At 36.3% G+C, this 18,565-nt stretch overlaps 1 long non-coding RNA gene across 1 annotated transcript; it reads right to left on the minus strand.

Moving 5' to 3' along the window:
- Window positions 1-637: 637 nt before the first annotated feature.
- Window positions 638-8,912, minus strand: LOC126492520 (uncharacterized). The gene is made up of 4 exons (XR_007589618.1): window positions 8,868-8,912; window positions 8,164-8,257; window positions 5,552-6,598; window positions 638-4,552 (listed from the first exon to the last, which is right to left on the minus strand). It is a non-coding gene; the product is annotated as an uncharacterized lncRNA (long non-coding RNA).
- Window positions 8,913-18,565: the final 9,653 nt, after the last annotated feature.

An 18,565-nucleotide genomic window follows, 5' to 3' on the forward strand; every position in this document is an offset into this window, starting at 1 on the left:
CCCCCCTCCTACCCCACCAGCAAGATCCCAATTTTTGCCTGGCAATCTTGTCTACTTCCCATAACCAGGAGGATAGCTATATGTTTTTCTTTGGGATCACCTTCTTATTTAGCTTCTTTTGGATATCAAATTAGTAGACTCACTGACCTTTATTTATCTCAAGAAACCATCCCATGTTCATCTTTTTGGGTCTGGGTTACCTCACTCAGGATAGTGTTTTCTATTTCCATCCATTTACATGCAAAATTCGAGAAGTCATTGTTTTTTACCGCTGAGTAGTATTCTAATAACTTTTTCATTAAATCTACATTATTATCTCTTTTTTGCTTAGGGTGATTAGATTATCCTACTAAACTTAGCTCTCTTACCTCTAAGAGCTGCAATGCCTTTAAATAAATTATCTTGGTCTTTGCCATAAATAGCATAATCATATTAATGTAATTGGTTCATGAGAAAGTTTGTGAGGACACCATGTAAGCAGACACCTCTATTTTACCAATGCACTATATTTAGCATCACTAAAAGGACCCACTCCATAATACTCAACCTAATTACTAAAAATTAATTCACCAGAGCTTATGATAATATTTATTTTTAAAGATTTTTAAATATTGACAATAATGCAACAAAAGCATCCTTAATTTATATGAAAATTTTAATCATGATACCCAGAGAGCAGTCTCAGGAACTTAGTAAATATGATTAGTTTACTAGCACTTTTAGCAACAAATCATACTATACTTCGTGGCAAAGGAATATATAGAGAGAGATTTAAAAAAAATCTATGTTTGCAAGGACTTTAAGAAAGGCTGTATCGAAACAAGGAGACTATTTCGTTATCTCTATTTCTTTCTAAAGAAGAGAACACCTTTACAAACTAACCAACAAGTTGATAATCCTTCATAAATTTTTTTCCACACTGAAAGGAGAGTATCTGAATATCCTTGTGTAATATGTAGCTTAGTCAGCTACAGTCATTCAGGATGTTACTGCTGCCTTCACTTGATAATTAATGGCCTCTCTTCAAGCTATAATTTGTTCATTCGTTCGTTCTGTCAATTAATGTACACTGTGAATTTACAGTGTGTATATTCAAATATGTTTGACATTTCAAGAATATAGCATTAATTTAACAAGAGGTCTCTGCTCTAACATGGCTTACATTTTGGAAAAAAAGAGACAAAATATATAAATGAAACAAACAAAAATCAGATGACTATTAAGTAATATGATATAAATAAAATGAAGTAATATAATGGACAATAGTAGAAAACAATAGAAAGGAAATAATCACTGAGACGATGAATGCAGAGTTTTCAGAATGAATGGTTTTAGAGATGATCTAAATAATAAGAAACTTTGTAAATGTATAAATTAAGGATATGTAGAAAGGCATAACCGATACAAAGAACAAGAGATTACATATAAGGGGAACAACGTCAGTATAATTGAAGAATGTTGAGCATGTGGGGGTATTACATGATATGGAACTGTGAATGGTAGGTAAAAAGCTAGGACTTGTAGAGTCTAGTGAGTATGCAGAGTATATTGGGAAGATAGTGAAAAGCTTTAAGTGGTGTGTATGGTGTGCACTGCTGTCTGTGGGATAGAGGTAATAAGAGAAAAGATGGAAGTGAGGTAGTTATTGTGGTGATAAGAAATTGTTGGATTCTGGTTACAGTTTGGATATACAGAAACAATAGGACTTGGTGATAAATTGAATGTGGGTATGAGAAAATGAATGAGGGATAAGTCTTAATTGTTTGATCTATGTTACTGAATAGATTATATAAAATCTACTGGTGGAAGGAGCAGATGGACAGATGGAACCAGATGCAGAAATTCACAACCAAGCACAAGATTGAGCTCTGGGAATCTAATCAAAGAGAGGGAGGAGGGAATATATGAGCAAGAAAGATCAAGATCATGATGGAGAAATCTACAGAGACAGCTGAACCAAGCTCGTGGCAAATCATGAACTCTAGACCAGCAGCTGTGGAGCCCCCATGGGCCCAAACTAGGCCCTCCATATATGGGTGACAGTGGTGACGCTTGAACTATCTGAGGTGCCCCTCGCAGTAGGACCAGGAGCTCTACCAGTGCTTAAGCTAGCTTGTTGGAGCCCATTCCCTATGGTGGGATGCCATAATCTGCCTTTTTGAAGTGGGGAAAGGACTTGGTCCTGCTCCAACTTAATGTGCCAGACTTTGTTGACTCCCCACGAGAGCCCTTACCTGTTGGAAGGAGTGGATGGAGGGTGTGTTGGAGGGGAGATGAGGGTGCTGAAGGAGGGGTAGGATGAAGAACTGTGGTTGGAATGTAAAATCAAAAAATTGAAAATAAATCTACTGGTAGAGAAGATTGATGGAGTAAGTCTGAGTATGTGTGTGTATGTGTGTGCACATGGTGAACCAAGCAGTAGTAAAGGATTTTTCCATGTAGTTTTCATAGACAAGAGTCTGGCTATATTACTTAGATGGCTCATAGGCAAAATGAGTGATTTATTATTATTTTTCAAATTTCTTCTTTTTATAATAGTTATCAATATCCTTTTGTTCATCCCTTTTAATGGTTCTTTGTAAGAAAAAAAAACCCACCAAATTTTGGACCTTTCCCCTAGGATTTCAAATTCTAAATTATGTACTGATCAGAACACATGACCTTTTACCACTTCATTAACTCTTTATGCTAAATCTCAGTTATAACTATGAAATATCGAGCTCTGGAAATAGACAAACAGAATGAAAGAGCAAATTTCAACTCTTATAAGCGGGGGAAGTGATGTTAAGTTGAAAGAGTGGAATATCTCTTCCCTCAGTTCTGTTTGGAAAGATGAAGAATTTCTTCACAGACTAAAGTCTAAAATAGACAGAAATTGGTATGCTGTAACTCTAGTTCTGGCTTAACCATACATTTGTGGATATGTTATTTAATTTCCCTAAACCTCAGACTGATAATCTTAAAAATGGGACATAATTTGTTCAATTTACCTCACAGGTCCTAGAGTTGTTTTGTGTGTCTTAAGCCATGAATTTACATAATGTACTTCTGTAAAATGAATATATGGTTGACTAGGTAATTAAAATGGTTTCAGAGAAGAATGGACACTACTTTCCCCCACTTTAGCATAGTTGTTATCACTCTAAATTTGCCACTTTGATCCAGGTGAATTCATGAAAAGTTCCACCTTCAGGCCCTGAGCCTTGCTTTTCAGTTAGATCCCTGGATTTAGAGTCGGGGGAAGTTCGTTATACCCATATCCAGTCTGGAAAGCGAAACAAGCAATGCTCTCACTTAAAACTCATCTCTGTGCCTTCTTAAGTAAAACAGCAAAAGGCACCAAATGTCCCCTCTGTAGGTTAATGACCTCCCAAGAGCAGCTCCAAAGGCACACCATCTGGAGAGAGGCAAAACGTGCCTGTGGCAGCCGGGGACTACCACCCCAGGGGAGAGCGCACTTGTTAGGTTATTATTTCCAGGCTGGAAATTGACCCCCTGCTGATGCCTTGTGTGAGGGTGGAGTTTATCTGATTTTCATTTGCATATGATTAGGCAGCCATAACCTAAGTAGGTGCTACTTAAACCAAGGCAGTCCCTCTTTTCTAATAACGGAAAGTGATCAGTAAGAAATTCTAAATTAGAGGAAATCTACCCATCTCTAAATGAGATTCAATGTTGTTTACACAGTTAAATCCAGTACAGTTGGATATCTATGTGTGTTTGCAGCATATACTTATTAAGCTGTTACAGGGAGATTTTTGTCTACTTTTTTTGCAATTATCAAATTATGTTGACAGGTACGTGCTTTTAAGTCACAGATCCCAATATCCCTGCACTGTCTACTCCTGAGTATTTGCCTTAGCTATAGTTCCTTCTTGGAAGTGGGTTCGCCAATCATCCAAGCCAGCCTAACAAGCTCTTCCACAGTTGATAAAATAAATTTCCTTTTCTTTTTGTGTCCCTTTCATATATTTTTGTTTTACTTTTTTGTTAGATTTAAAAAGAAATACCTACCCAAATTCCCACTTCTTCCCTTCCTCCCATGCCCTCCACACAACCTCCTACCCCACTCCCCTCTAATCCTAGGAGAACGTAAGACACTTTTCTTTGTGGAAAGTCCAAGGCCCTCCCTACTACATCTAGGCTGAGCAAGGTATACATCCAAAGAGAATGGGATCCCAACAATCCAGTCCATGCAGGAGAGATAAATCCTACTGGTACTGTCACTGACCCCTCAGTCTGCCCCAGTCATACAATTGTCAGCCACATTCAGAGAAACTAGTTTGGTCCTATGTTTTTTCATTCCCAGTCCAGCTGGAGTTGGTGGGTTCCTATTAGCTCAAGTAAACTGTTTCAGTGGATGAATTCTTCATGGTCTTGACCTCTTTGCTCATATTGTCGTTTCTTCTACTCTTCAAGTATTTTTAAAATCAGGTACGCAATAATGAGATTATACAAAACCCCATTTATAGGTTTCATAGGTAAGTTCTTTTTGGATATTTGCATTTTGGAGAATGAGATGGTATTTACAAAAGGTCAGATATTTTTTCACCTGTGAAGAAGAGACATGGAAAGCCTTTTAAACCTGATTCTCAATCAAATGGTATCGCTTGAGTAAGATAATTAGATCTTTCCTTACAACATTCTAGTTACTGTGTTGTGTGATTTTTCTATGAAGTTCTATTTGACCATTCAATGTGTATATAGTATAGAACAATGTGTTTCTCTTCTTTAAGATGAGAAAACAAGTCTAAAAGAATTTAAGTAAACACTATGAATAATATTAGATAATTCATGCGTGGGCTATTAACCCCCGGGTGAAATCTTATATTAGGCAACCCCCTTCAAAGGATAATAACTAAAAAGCTAATAGTCTAGGATAGTAGCCTCCAAAGGTTAACTATATTAAAGAAACTTGTCTTATCTCAAATCCTCCTAGGACAACATGATTATCAAGGATTTACTGTGTAGGATGAGGACAGACTTTTGGAAGAAGTGGAGAGATGTTAATTTTACACGTTTTTATTGTTTTCTGTACCAGAATGGGAAGAAGTCGAGCTTATTTGGTAGTATACACTCATGATATACTCCTCACTTTTATTCATTTCCTTTTAAAATAATATCTTATTAATTCTTTGAGAGTTTCATATAGTATATTTTGCTCATGATCACTCCTCTCCCCCAGATCCACCATCTCCATCCTTGCTTCCTTACCTACTCAACTTCAATTCCAATTTGAGTCATCCAACTTCTCTTAGGCATAGGGCCTGCCCAGGAGTAACACCACTAAAGTGACTCTCTTTCTGCTAACAACTATCAAATACTAATGCTCTTCAGCTGGCAGAAGGACTTTGTGCCAACTCTCCAATTTCGCATATTGTCTGGTTTGAGCTTGTCGGTTATTGAGTTGTCGCATATTGTCTGGTTTGAACATATTGCCTGGTTTGAGCCTCCTGAATGTTGTCTCAATCAATCAAATACACACACACACACACACACACACACACACACACACTTCCCTTTCCCTTTGGGATCTGGAAAACATGGTTACCTTCAAGTCATCCACCTCTTCTGATTCTTTGAGTCTTTCTGTCCCTTCTGAGATGATCACCAAGCCTTGTGAGGAGGGGTGTGACATAGGACTGAGCACTTCTAACTCTTTTATTCTCTTCATGTTGATCAGTTGAATGTCATCTACTGCAAGAAAAATCTTCTCCGATGAAGGATGAGAGATGCAGTAATCCAATTTATACTTGATAAGCACTTTACTATATGCTGTTATTGTGTGTGTGTGTGTGTGTGTGTGTGTGTGTGTGTGTGTGTAGTACAGTATATGCATGACACCTGAGCCCAGTAGACTATCTCAAGGGTTATCTACAGGAGCCATTTAGTTTATTTTTGACACAGTCTCCTTTTTTCCCTTTTCTGTTTAAACAAGTAGGAAGGCTTTAACTTAGTAAAATTACATATAACAAAATAGTTATCAGGCAAGAATTGCAGTTACAATATTTATATCTACTTTATCTTTTATCATAACTAAGGAAAACTATAACTATAAATTCTTCAACTCCATCAAAGACTCCAGAAGTATATAATATTACCTAAGTAAACAGGAAGTGCATTGTAAGGAACTTCCAAAACTCTAGAATTGTTTTTGAATTCTAGATACATCTTGCTGTCTCGTCAGCTACCCAAAGTTCTTCTTTGGTAGCCCTGTTGGGATATCCATATTCAGCCTACAGGCCCATAGTATCTAGCAGACTTTTCCATGAAACAGGAAATCCCTTTTTCTTTTCTTTTCTTTTTTCTTTTTTTGATTGTATAGCGAAGCAGGGAATTTCAAAGACAGTTATACCTATATTGGCAGTTTGTCAGTCACCTTCTTCTGTATCCTGCATAACATCTCGCAGACTCTTTCATGAAGCAGGAATCCGAAAGGATTGTCTCACTTTTAGGCAAGTTAAGCAAGCAGTCATTTCTCTGCGGGTACTGCATGTCCAGTTAAGCAGTCCGGGAAAGAGCAGTTTTTTGCCCAAGTGGCTAACCAACTCCATAAGGAACCTCTTCAATGCCCATCTTCCTCTTGAAGTAATTGGTGCTGCCAGAAACAGATATTGACACAGTCTCTTATTGGCTCACAGAATAGAGAGGACTAGCTTACCATTGAACCCCAAGTATCTCCCTGTTTCTGTCTCTATTGTGCTAGCACTGCAGTTATGCACCATGATACCTATCTGTCTATATGGGTGCAATTTCTGTACTTGTTATATGGTAAATTGAAACCAGAGCCTTATACATACCATCTTGGGTAATTTTATATGGCAAGTTGATACCAGCTAGAGTCATTTTGAAAGATGGCATCTCAGTTGAGAAAATGCCAGTACCAGATTGACCTGCAGACAAGCCTGTGTTGCATTTACTTGATTGATGATTGATGTAGGAGTTCCCAGTTTATTGTGGGTGGTGTCACTACTGGTCTGGGTACTTTAAGAAATCAAGTTGAACAAGCCATGGAGAGAAAGCCAGTAAGTAGCATTCCTCCATGACTTATGTTTCAGTTCCTGCCTTTAGGTTCCTTCCCTGATTGAGTTTTTAATCTGACCTTCTCTCTCTGATGGAAGTTGTTATAGTGTGAGATATTGGGTTCCAATGGTGGATGTCAAACACTTCATATTTAACCAGTTGCTTAAATAAATAGGCCCATGGGGAAGGTGGGAGAAACAAACAACAAAAAGATCAGCTTTGAGTTGCTTATAAAAACTGAAATTGTTCGAAGTATAATTACTGTGAGTAAATATAGGGGTTACCGAGACCAAAACTTTAGTTTCACAAGTAAGAGAACTATAACCCAAAAAGAAGTCATGACTTGGCTAAAAGTACAGGGAGATAATAGTAGCAACACTCTGGGCAGAATTCAAATCCTTTATTTCTCTATATAGTTCTCACTCAACTGCTTAGAGAATTTTCCAAAATCTCTCCTTGTTTCAGCATTTCTACCAGTGTACAACACATACTGTTTCAATACATAATAATTAGAAAATAAAAGTTATTTCAGTATTATACTGAGGATAATGAGAATCCTTGAAGCATCAAGGTATTTTTCAGATTGAGAACCAAAAATATCATTAGTGAGGTTGTATATTTAAAATATTGCTAAAAGAATCTAACTCCTATTCCTCCCAAAGCTACTTGATTAAATGTGCTAAACTGAGCAGCACTAAGGGAGCTTAAAACAAATCTTTGTAAAGTTCTTTATATGGACCTAGCACAATACTGGACATTGTTGATCATACCTGGACAATGTAAAAATGTCTTACTCATAGGACTGCTGCTACTCTTCATCATGGGAATTGAATTAAGTATTATCCTACTGAGATAATTTATTCACAAATACATAATAAAGAGAAATACGATCTGATTATAATAGTTCCTACCAGTTTATCAATCTGAAACTGTAAGTACTGAAACTGAACTCTTATCATTCCTCTACTTCTGAATCTGCTCTGCCCACAGCCCTCCTTATTTTAGCTGATGGAACCTACATCTTTTTGTTTGCTCTGAATAAAGCTGTTGGCATCATCATTGATTGCTTTCACTACTGTTCAATACTATACTTTTTCACATCAGAAAATTATGCTGTCTCCACATTCAAATACTTCTTACCACTTGCACTACTTCATGAGTCCTTTACATTTTTGCAAGCCTTCTTTGCTTTAGCATCCTTCCAAGTAATTTCTGCTTGCACCTTCCATTTACTCTCAAGGAAGCAGTAAAAATAGAAATAAAATTACCGTTACTTTTAGACAAAATGCAAATCCTTTTAATGAGCTTCAAACCCATTTAGTCTCTACTCTGACCAAGCTCTGACTTTATTTCCCGATTTAGGCCCTTTTCTTAAATTTAATTAGGACAAAGAGGCTGCCTCATTGCTCCATTTCCAAAATATATTTGTTAAGCTACAGACATATAACTTTACTATTCGATACAGTTTAAACACCTGCAAGTACCTCTGATGTCATCATCACAATCAGTTTAACAAAAGTACCTATCATCTCTCAGAGTTCTCCATTGAATGCTGATTTCATTCTCAGAACTATTGTGTTAGATCGTTTCCTCTGAATGATATGCTCTTCCACTTGGGCGTAACCCCAGGTCAGCAGCTTCACTATTACTGAAGGATCTGTGTTGTGTTAGGAGCCATGGGCTGCGTCCCGCCACCTGGCTAGCTTTGTACCCAAAATAATTATATGGAAACTGTATTCTTTTAAACATTACTTGGCCCATTAGTTTCAGCCTCTTATTGGCTAGCTCTTAAATATTGATCTAACCCATTTTTAATAATCTGTACAGCCCACGAGCTGGCTTACCAGGGAAGATCATAACCTGCGTCTGTCTGGAGTGGGAGAATCATGGCGACTCCTGACTCAGCTTCCTTCTCCCAGCATTTTGTTCTGTTTACTCCACCCACCTAAGGGTTGGCCTATCAAATGGGCCTAGGCAGTTTCTTTATTAATTAACCAATGAAAGCAACAGATTAGAAAGAAATCACTCCCACATCAGATCTGTTAGAAATACAGACTTTTGACCCAACTGAAGAAAGATCTCTGCAATGTACTCAGCAGTGCTTAGCAATTCTTCTGGAAGGTTGTAATATGTTCTTTGAGAATTGCTAATGTGAATTAAACATTTAATCAAAATTAATTTTAACCTTTTTAAAATTATGTAAATTTTTTGCTATGACAGCTGCACTTATTACTACAACTCTACTAAAATATTTTGATATTTGCTTTAAGTTATATAGTAAATTGTTAAGAGCTAAACATATACAGAATGAACCAGTGCCTTTTTATTCTACATGACTGGTTTTAATGCACTTTTTTTCTGCAGATAATTTCTACTATTCTCACATTTAGCAAGTAGTTTTTGTACTTTCTGTCTGCTGTGGTTTGGTTCAGACTTTTTTTGCCTCTTTATTTGCTACGATCACTTCCACCTACCAATTCTTACACAGCTTATGCATGGCCAACTTCATATTTGATTTTCTGAAAAGTCAAATAAATAATGAAACATGGAAGAATCACTTGCTTCTTATTCCGAATTCCTATTGTAATCAATACCTGCACTTTTACTTTTCCTGATAATTTTAAAAATGTTTCCAATTTTTCTTGTTTTTAACTAATTAAGGGCTAAATTCATGATTCATATGTCATATATAATGCATAATCCTCTATGTTCACTCTCTGTTGATAGGGAGGGGCTCACTATACTTTTTTGAAGCATTATACATTTTCTGGAATTGCATTCCCAGATGTGTCATGACTGAAGATATATGAACCAAACTTCTTGATCTTATGATTTCTTGAGGCTATTTCACCTTAGTGCTGTTTACTACAATGGAATTTAAAATGAACCAGCAATTCTTTCTTATTTTCTTTTGTCTTTTTGGCTTAATATATAGTACCATTTGCTACATAATCACAGGAAGAAAAACTGTTTGAAAGAAAACAGAGAAAATTCAAGTGTACTTCTTCCGTATTTGGTGCCAAAGTCGGGAAAGGAGAGGAAAATCAATGTTTGCCAAATGGAAAACAGCAGATTTTAATTTGGCATGAAGTACTGATGATGGCATCCACCTACCAGCATGTGGTAAGAAACACATCAAGTGATAAACTGTAGCCAACTGCGGAGGACCTTTTGTTGGTATAAGCTTTCAGTGAGGTAATGTTCATAGAATTGAGCTGGTTGAATTAGTGCCGCCCATAAGTAGAACAGAGGACCCCAGACTGCCACAAAAGGGCTAAAGGATGGAGGTTAATTCTATTTACGTTTCCAAACGTCAAGATTGGAATCCCCATGGAAGCAGGTAGGATTGAAATTTAAGGACAAGTAGGATGAGCAGAAAGTGGTAGCTGAAGAGGGATTGTGGCTCTGCCGCCAGTACTACTGTACGTTGTTTCTGAAAGTAGGAAAAGGGTGATTTTCCAGAATAATTCAGCATAGAAATGCACTTCAGTTACACGTTTAAAATAAAACATAGTAATAATTTCACTATCTGATCCTCATTTACCCCAGTTACCTAGCTGCCATTCCTAAGGTATGGGCAGAGATTGTTTTAGCTTTTCCATTCATGAGGTTCTGGGACAGTGGTTCTCAACCTGTGGGTCATGCCCCTTTGGGTCACATATCAGATATCCCTCCTATCATATATTTACAATATGATTCATAAAAGTAGAAAAATTGCAGTTTTGAAGTGTCAAGGAAAATAATTTTGTGGCTGGGGATCACCACAACCTGAGGAAATGTAGTAAAAGGTCGCAGTGCTAGGAAGGTTGAGAAACATTGCTCTGGGATCAGTTCCAGGAAAAGTCTGTATTCAGTAAGACCCAGAACTCTGGAAAGCTCCACTCAACAAAACACATAGTGTCACCCTGAAAAAAGTTTGAGCACATTTTTTTTTCCAATGAGAAAACATACAGTAAAAGTTGAAAAGTTGTTCAGCTTTTCGGAATCAGTCTCTCAAACCTTCATCTAACGACCCCTCAGTCCTTCGCAGTCAACAATTTTGAATCTTCTCAATTGTCAAAGATACTGCCAGGGATAGTTTATGACTGGTTCTTATAGTTTCAGTACTCTAAAAGAGGCCTGGCAGCAGATCAGTGGTAGAGTTCTTGCCTAGTATGTACAAAGCCCTCCGTTCCATAATAAAAGCAGCAATAACAACTTAGCATGCTAAAATGACTACAGCAAGCTGTGTTGTCCTCTCTAAGTCTCCGCACCAGGTGTGTCAGCACTTCTTTTATACAATGGTATATTAATGCGTGGATGCATTTGGGGAGCAAACTGAGAACACTGAATTCTTGAGATTCTTGGTTTCACCATATTGGTGGCCTTTTCTTTCCTCATTTCCCGAAGTCACTAACATCTTGAGGATCAATTTGCAAGTCCATGTCAGCAAGTCATCCTTATGTCGTTAGTTTATGGCATTTTCCTACGCAGTGCTGCTGATTGGCATGCGTCTGTTGAAGAAGTATCTTATTTCAAACAAAATAGATGTCAGGTGCACATGTTGAGACAAGGTACTTATCTGTTTCAGAATTAACAACCTTAAATAATTTGATTTACTTCAAATTATCAATTAGAAAAAATAAGTTAAAAAACTGTTGGATTGAGATGATAGAGCTATATTTTAGTAGGGAAATAATACCATCAGCTAGTCTAAAGAATTTTAGTATGAAGATTATAAGCAGGCTCTAAATACATTGTTTCTATGTAGAAGCAAAGAAAACCTAAAATAGCCTTATCTAAAATGTCCCGCAAAGAAAGCCTGTCTTCACATAAGCACAACTTACCAAATGAGGCCCAGTCAATTTACCATGTGACTCAAAACTTAAGTTCTCATGGCACCTGGACATTCTAAGATTGAAATAATTCTCTGTGTATTTGAATGTCTTGACAGGATGGTCAGCTGTCTCTGCCCATTTGCACAAGGTTAGCATCAAATTACCTCTCATTTTAGCTGAATGAATAAAGTCTTTATTCTTTAAAGCAAATCCATACATTTTATTATCTGGTCTCGGTGTTGCCTACCATTTGTGTGGAATAAACATTTCCATTTCATTTTAATTTCATATCATTGGAGAATAATAGAGACAGTGTAGTTATTGGGCACAGCTGTGTAAATGAGTTACATGTAATCTTAAAAAGTATGCTGTCAAGTCCATAGAACCAGAGTTTCTGGTTTTCTCTTACAATCTCAATACAAGACAAATAAGAGATTTTATTTAAAACTCAGACAAATTTAAATATGTATTTTAAAGCATTGTTTTGAGGTAATGAAAATTAGCTTGAAATAACAACATTATGCTCTAGAACTGCAAAAACAAGATATTTTTGGCATAATTTTATGAAATGCAATAGCTTTTTTTCTGACTCCACATTTTTACATTTTCATGTATTATTATCGTGTCCCATTGCTATCCTATCATTATTGTAATGTTGATTTTCTCCAGTGTGAGATGGAAATTTGTTTCTGTCCCCTACAAAAGGATAAAATGCTTTGTGCAGTTGAGCAGTCATTGAACAAAAGTCACCATTGTATATGTCCTTTTGCATCAATAGTTGTGATCATAGTCAAATGTGATGAAGAGTGCCAGTGCATGGAAGGAGGAGGTTTCTGCAGGACATTTTCTAAGACAAAGTTTCTGCGAGGCTTTTACTATCTGATTTTAAATGGTTCACTGTCGATACAGAATGAACAAAGAGTCAATGCACTTGAAAACAAGAATCCTTAAGTCTATACAGTCATGTAAAACAGCGGGAAATTCTGTCATTTTTACCCACTTCAACATTTGGACAAATTTAGCGGGCAACAAGAGTTCTTACACTTACATCTCGTATATATTTACTTATCCTGTTATCAGCTAGTGTTAACTTAGAAGGCAATTTTGAACTAAATTGGTGAGTAGGGCTTGAACTTTTATTTTAAAAAATAGTTAGCAATCACCTTTAAAAAAAGGTATAAAAGACCAACAGCAAGTCCCATAAAAATATAAGAATCTTTTGATGAATAACCTTGCAGAAAGGAAATCCCTCTGCCTTCATTTTCATTTCTCTATGGGTACAGGAGTGTTAGACAATGTATAGTCTTTGGGCCTGGTTGGTTTTAGTATGTGATTTTTGTAATGTTTTCTCATAAAAAAGTTTAAAAGAAAATATTCCATGATCACTGACACTGACTCCCAAGACAAGAATTTTCTTTTCTCATTACTAGGCTGCCGTCTGCTGTCCCTGCAAAGCACCTAATATTGTGTACTAATACCATTCTCAGTATTTTCACACTTCCTAGAAAGCATGAAATTGCAAATTTCACAGAACCTGGTTAAGATACACTCCATCCACAACTCTAGACTCTGAGTCCTTTTGTTTGAAGAGTTGTTTAACAAGAAAGGTTTAAATTGGCTAATATGAACAAAAGACAGACATCTTTTTTAATAAATCACAAACAAATATCATGTTTTCTGATTATTAGCATAAATTATGTGAAAAGAAAATATAATGCAAAATAAATCACTGCAATGCAGCCTAACTTTAGTGCCTTATAAATTGCAATGTAACATATTTTGTTTTGAAAGAACAATGGTAAAAATAAAAGTATGTAGTTGGGAGCAGCGGGCAGCGTTCCTGCCGCCTGGCCCCCAGCCACCTGGCTAGCTTATGCCCCAAAATAATCACACAGAAACTGTATTCTTTTAAACACTGCTTGGCCCATTAGTTCTAGCCTCTTAATGGATAATTCTCACATCTTGCCTAACCCATATTTAGTAATCTGTATAGCACCAGTATTACCGGGAAAGATTCAGCATGTCTGACCTGGCGGCTTGCTTCATCACATCTACCCTGGAGAGGGAAGGCATGGTGGCTGCCTCACTTCCTCCCAGCATTCTGTTCTGTTTACTCCACCCACCTATGTTCTAACCTATCAGGCCAAGCACTTTCTTTATTAATTAACCAATGACCTTCCTCAATGGAAGGTCATTTCTCCTTTTTCTGTTTAAACAAAAAAAAAAAGAAGGCTTTAACTTTAATATAGTAAAATTACATATAACAAAACAGTTATCAAATAAGAATTACAATATTTACATCTATTTTATCTTTATCTTATCTAAGGAAAACTATAACTATAACTAACTATTCTTCAACTCTATCAAAGACTCCAGAAAGATACAATATTACCTAAGCAAACAAGAAATAAGCAATTTCCAAAACTCTAGAAATGACAGAGACATCTTGCTGCCTGGAATGAAAATAATAGTTTACCTGGAGATACAGAAGAAATCTATAAACGTGGGAAAAGACTTGAATAATCAATAGTTGATAAGATTTAGAACTCTGCAGAAAAAAGTTATGAACAGAGTGGGAGACATGTTGTGAAGAATCTTTAAGGTTTCTAAGAGAACCCTAGAAATTAGGTGGTAGAGAAAGTTAAACAGTTTAGTCACATACTGTTACTGAGTTGCCAGTAACTAAGTCACAACCAAACATGGTGGAAAACATTCTAGGTCTTTTCTCTCTTTCTCAGTATTACTGAAGATTAATTTTTAGAAATTAGGAAGAGAGGAAAAGATGCAAGGGTACATTTAGAAATGAAAATATTAAACACTTATTTGAATACTAAAAGCTTAAAGCTTTTCCCAATTTAATACGGGGACAAAGAAAAGCCCACTGTATTTCCCTATGCTTTGATACCTCTATCGTAGATGCTATCACAGATCGTAGATGCTTCAGGTCTTTGACCATCACTGCAAGAGAGTGGACTTTAATTTAAACAAACAAGCATAAAGATACCAAAGACAGTATGTGGGTCATAGAATGATTTTGTTGTATGTCTGTCAGTCTTCATATGCTTAGTAAGAAAGTTCTGACACTGAAGATTTGGCCTCTTACTCAAATCTTCATTTATGCCACTCTAGTTTCATATCTTTATTCTTTAAGTATTACATTTTTTGTATGTGAAACCCAACTTCTGATTACAAACAGATCTATATTCTGTTCCCTAAACAATTATCCAGAAAGAGAGAGAGAGAGAGAGAGAGAGAGAGAGAGAGAGAGAGAGAGAGAGAACCAAACTAACCATTATAAGATTGCTTTTTCTTCTGGCAGTAATGCCATGGTCAGTGCAGAACTGCATTGGGGATGCATCTCTACCACACTCGAAAGCTTATTGAAATACTGGAATACAGAGATGTTCAGAACGGCATTGCTCTGACTTGCTTTCCTCCCTTGAATCAATTTCTGAGCCCCCAAGTACAACTTAAGTTTGGAGTACTAAAGTGAAAAGGACCAACTCAGAGAGGTTGAAAACATGTAAAATTTTCAAAGGGCTATGCTGAATCCTGACTGTAATCAATGCTCAAACCCCTGTGTAATTGAATTTTGCTTACTTTTTCTGTTCTGGTGCTGGGAATGGAACCCAGGACCTTGTAAAAGGCAAGAAGGTTTTCCACTAGTGAGCTTCCTCCACAGTCATACTTTGAGTCTTCTTTTTAGATATCACTCTATTTTGTTACTAAATCAGTAGTTATTCTTGCATTAATTTGTTCAAAAAATTTTTAATCCAGAAAATGAGGCATTCACATTTTTCCTGATTAGAAATGGATAGTTTTCTTTTGCCCATTGACATCAAACAGAAAATATGCACTCTAGATCTTATTCTATGGTTTGTTCTAGACAATTGAATATACCACAGATTTTCTTTCTTTCTTTCTTTCTTTCTTTCTTTCTTTCTTTCTTTCTTCCTTCCTTCCTTCCTTCCTTCCTTCCTTCCTTCCTTCCCTTTCCTTTCTTTCTTTTTTTTTTTTTTTGAGAGAGAGTTTCTCTGTAGCTTTGGAGCCTATCCTAAAACTCACTATGTAGACCAGGCTTGTCTTAAACTCATAGAGATCCACATGCCTCTGGTGCTCAAGTGCTGGGATTGAAGGTGTGCATCACCACTGAGTTTGACATACATTAGAAATCTATATCACATTTCTAATAAGGGTAATGCTCTCTGTCTGATGTTACTCAAAATGGAATAAATGCAGACAATTTCAAATTACTTTCAGAGAAAATAATTATCAGGGTACAGTGCTGAACATCCTCTGGAAGGTGAATTCCAGACCCATCCTCAGAGCCCAACAGTCTCTTCTCCAAAGGTGTATGTGCCATATTGTTGCAATATCAGTTTAAATATATTTGCTATTAATAGTCACCAATGCTTTCAGTGAGCCAAACATTATTCTAAGATGTTTATTTATCTCTCCTCATGTATTTCCTCCAATAGTTTTATGAAATAATTACTAACCCCATTTTTTGTAATATAACTTAGGCAGAGAGAGTTTGTTTAGGTGTAGCTACCATCGCTCATCAAAGACTTTTTACAGCAGTTGGAGACCATCAGAGAAAATCATTACTGGACATAATGTAAAATCAACAGATTCTGGAGAATCTGGCTGCAATGGGTACATCAATCTCACATTTACTGTATCCATGACTTAGGAAACATTGCAAAAGAGTGTTTGGAGGGATTTTATAAGTCAGAAGACCATGAAGTTGTCTACTGTGACAAAGTGTCTCATAGAAATAGCCACATAAACAAGACCAGAGAAAATGGCAGTATCAATGTTAGTGTAGAAGAAGAAACATTTCCCAGGTTCTAACACTAGAGAAAGAATTATAGACAATTAAGGATGGCTGGGAGTAGAATTAGCCTCTCCCAAGTGTGAGCCTCGTTATAGACTGTCCAGTGCAGAATGGTCAGCCCTGAAACTATATACACACAAACAACAAAAATGCTCTCAGCATGTTATATTTATATGTGTGTAGTAATAATACTGAAAGAAAAGGATGTTATCAACTTTGGGATGTGGAGATCAGGGTAGATGAGTGAGATTTGAGGCAGGGGATAAAGGGAGAAAAGAGGTGAGAAATGGAGATAATTCTATTTCAATTGAAACATATCTTAAAATTAAAATGATATAATTCCTGCCTGAAACAATTTTACCAAATAAGGAAAAGCAGATATGGTGCTATATTGGCAATAGATTTTATTTTTAATTTTTTGCAATATTTTTTTGAATAAAGGAATTGGAATATTGTCATACGTCCTAGAAATGTACATGTAGACTAATTACCTACTACTGATGGCCTTGCAGCTTTTCTTTTTTATGTGTCATTCAGTAAAATTGAAATTTGGGGCATTGAACATTGTTAATATTATGGTGTTCTGCTTCATTTACTGTAATTACTCAGGTATTGCTTACAATTGAATAATTGCTTCATGTAGACTTTTGTATAGGTTAAGTTGAGCTAATAGCTTACAATGCAATAAAAGAAAAGCAAGAGAATAAAAAAGAAACCATTTCTTTTTTGGCCTCAGGAAAGACCTAAATTTATCTTAAATACTCTTTTCTTCTAATATGGTCCTAATATGTTCCTACTATTCTCCTCTTCAAAATGGTGAAGCATGATGCTTTCTCGCCTTAAGTTTTCAGATGTCTCTAGAAAGCACACGGCATAGGCTTTAGCCTCACCTCTATTTATGTGTTTCAAGCACGTTCTTTATTACCACCTTCCTTCACTAAGAATCTACTGAGTGTCCACTTGTTAGATGGTGATACTACAAAGTAAAAATTCCATATAGATGCAGCTCTCGGAGAACTCATAACCAAGTAAGTTCTAGTCAATAAAATACTTGACTAATTTAGAGCAAGCAGGAAAGAATTCATTAAGAGAAGTTTCTGTTTTGATAGTTTCTGTGTCTTACATCAATGTTTGCCATGGATAAGTGTTCTCAATAAATGCATAAGCTATTTTATCATTCTGTCCAACTCAAGGATCATCACTGTTCCAGTTCTTTAAAACAGTTTGGTGCCAGATCCGGAGAAATTTGGTCCTCCCTACAAAGTGCCAAGAAGAAAGGTGGTCACCTCATAGTTCACAAGACAAAGAGCAACTTTCCCCTTTGGAATAGACTGTGCCTTGTATAGTGACAAAATAATGAACAGTGTGAGTATATCTTGCCTGTTAAACATTTCTGGGACAAGTGCGGCATTTTATTCATCACCCTTAAACAAACAGGGCTGTTGTTGGAAGAGTAATTGTCTAATATTTTTTGTTAGCCAAAATAGTTGGCTACATATAGAACAATAAGAAGTGTGATCATAATGTCAGTCTGTTTTTGTGTCTATAAAAGAATATGACCACTGCTTTACTCTAGTTTTAATCTTTAATTCTTGTCTGTCACACTGTTTGAAATCTCTCTTTTGTTTTATAGTAATACAAAAAACTATTTATATTAGTGTTGAATATTTAAATAGCTAAAAAGAAGTTGAAAGTAGCTACTTTGAATACAGAGGTCATTACCAAGGACATTTTGATGGGATATAGAAGAGGGCTAGCACTGAATGCACGGTGATTACATTTAAGTATGACCTTCCAGCAGGCTGGGTGTTAGCTGGCCTAATATGCCTGAAATTTCAAGAGAAATCCCCACTTCCATTTAATTAACATATGCTTAGAACTTTCCCAC

This window comes from Alexandromys fortis, unplaced genomic scaffold (genome assembly GCF_014885135.2).
Source record: "Alexandromys fortis isolate MF-2015 unplaced genomic scaffold, M_Fortis_MF-2015_v1.1 scaffold_251, whole genome shotgun sequence".
Classification (NCBI taxonomy): Eukaryota; Metazoa; Chordata; class Mammalia; order Rodentia; family Cricetidae; genus Alexandromys; species Alexandromys fortis.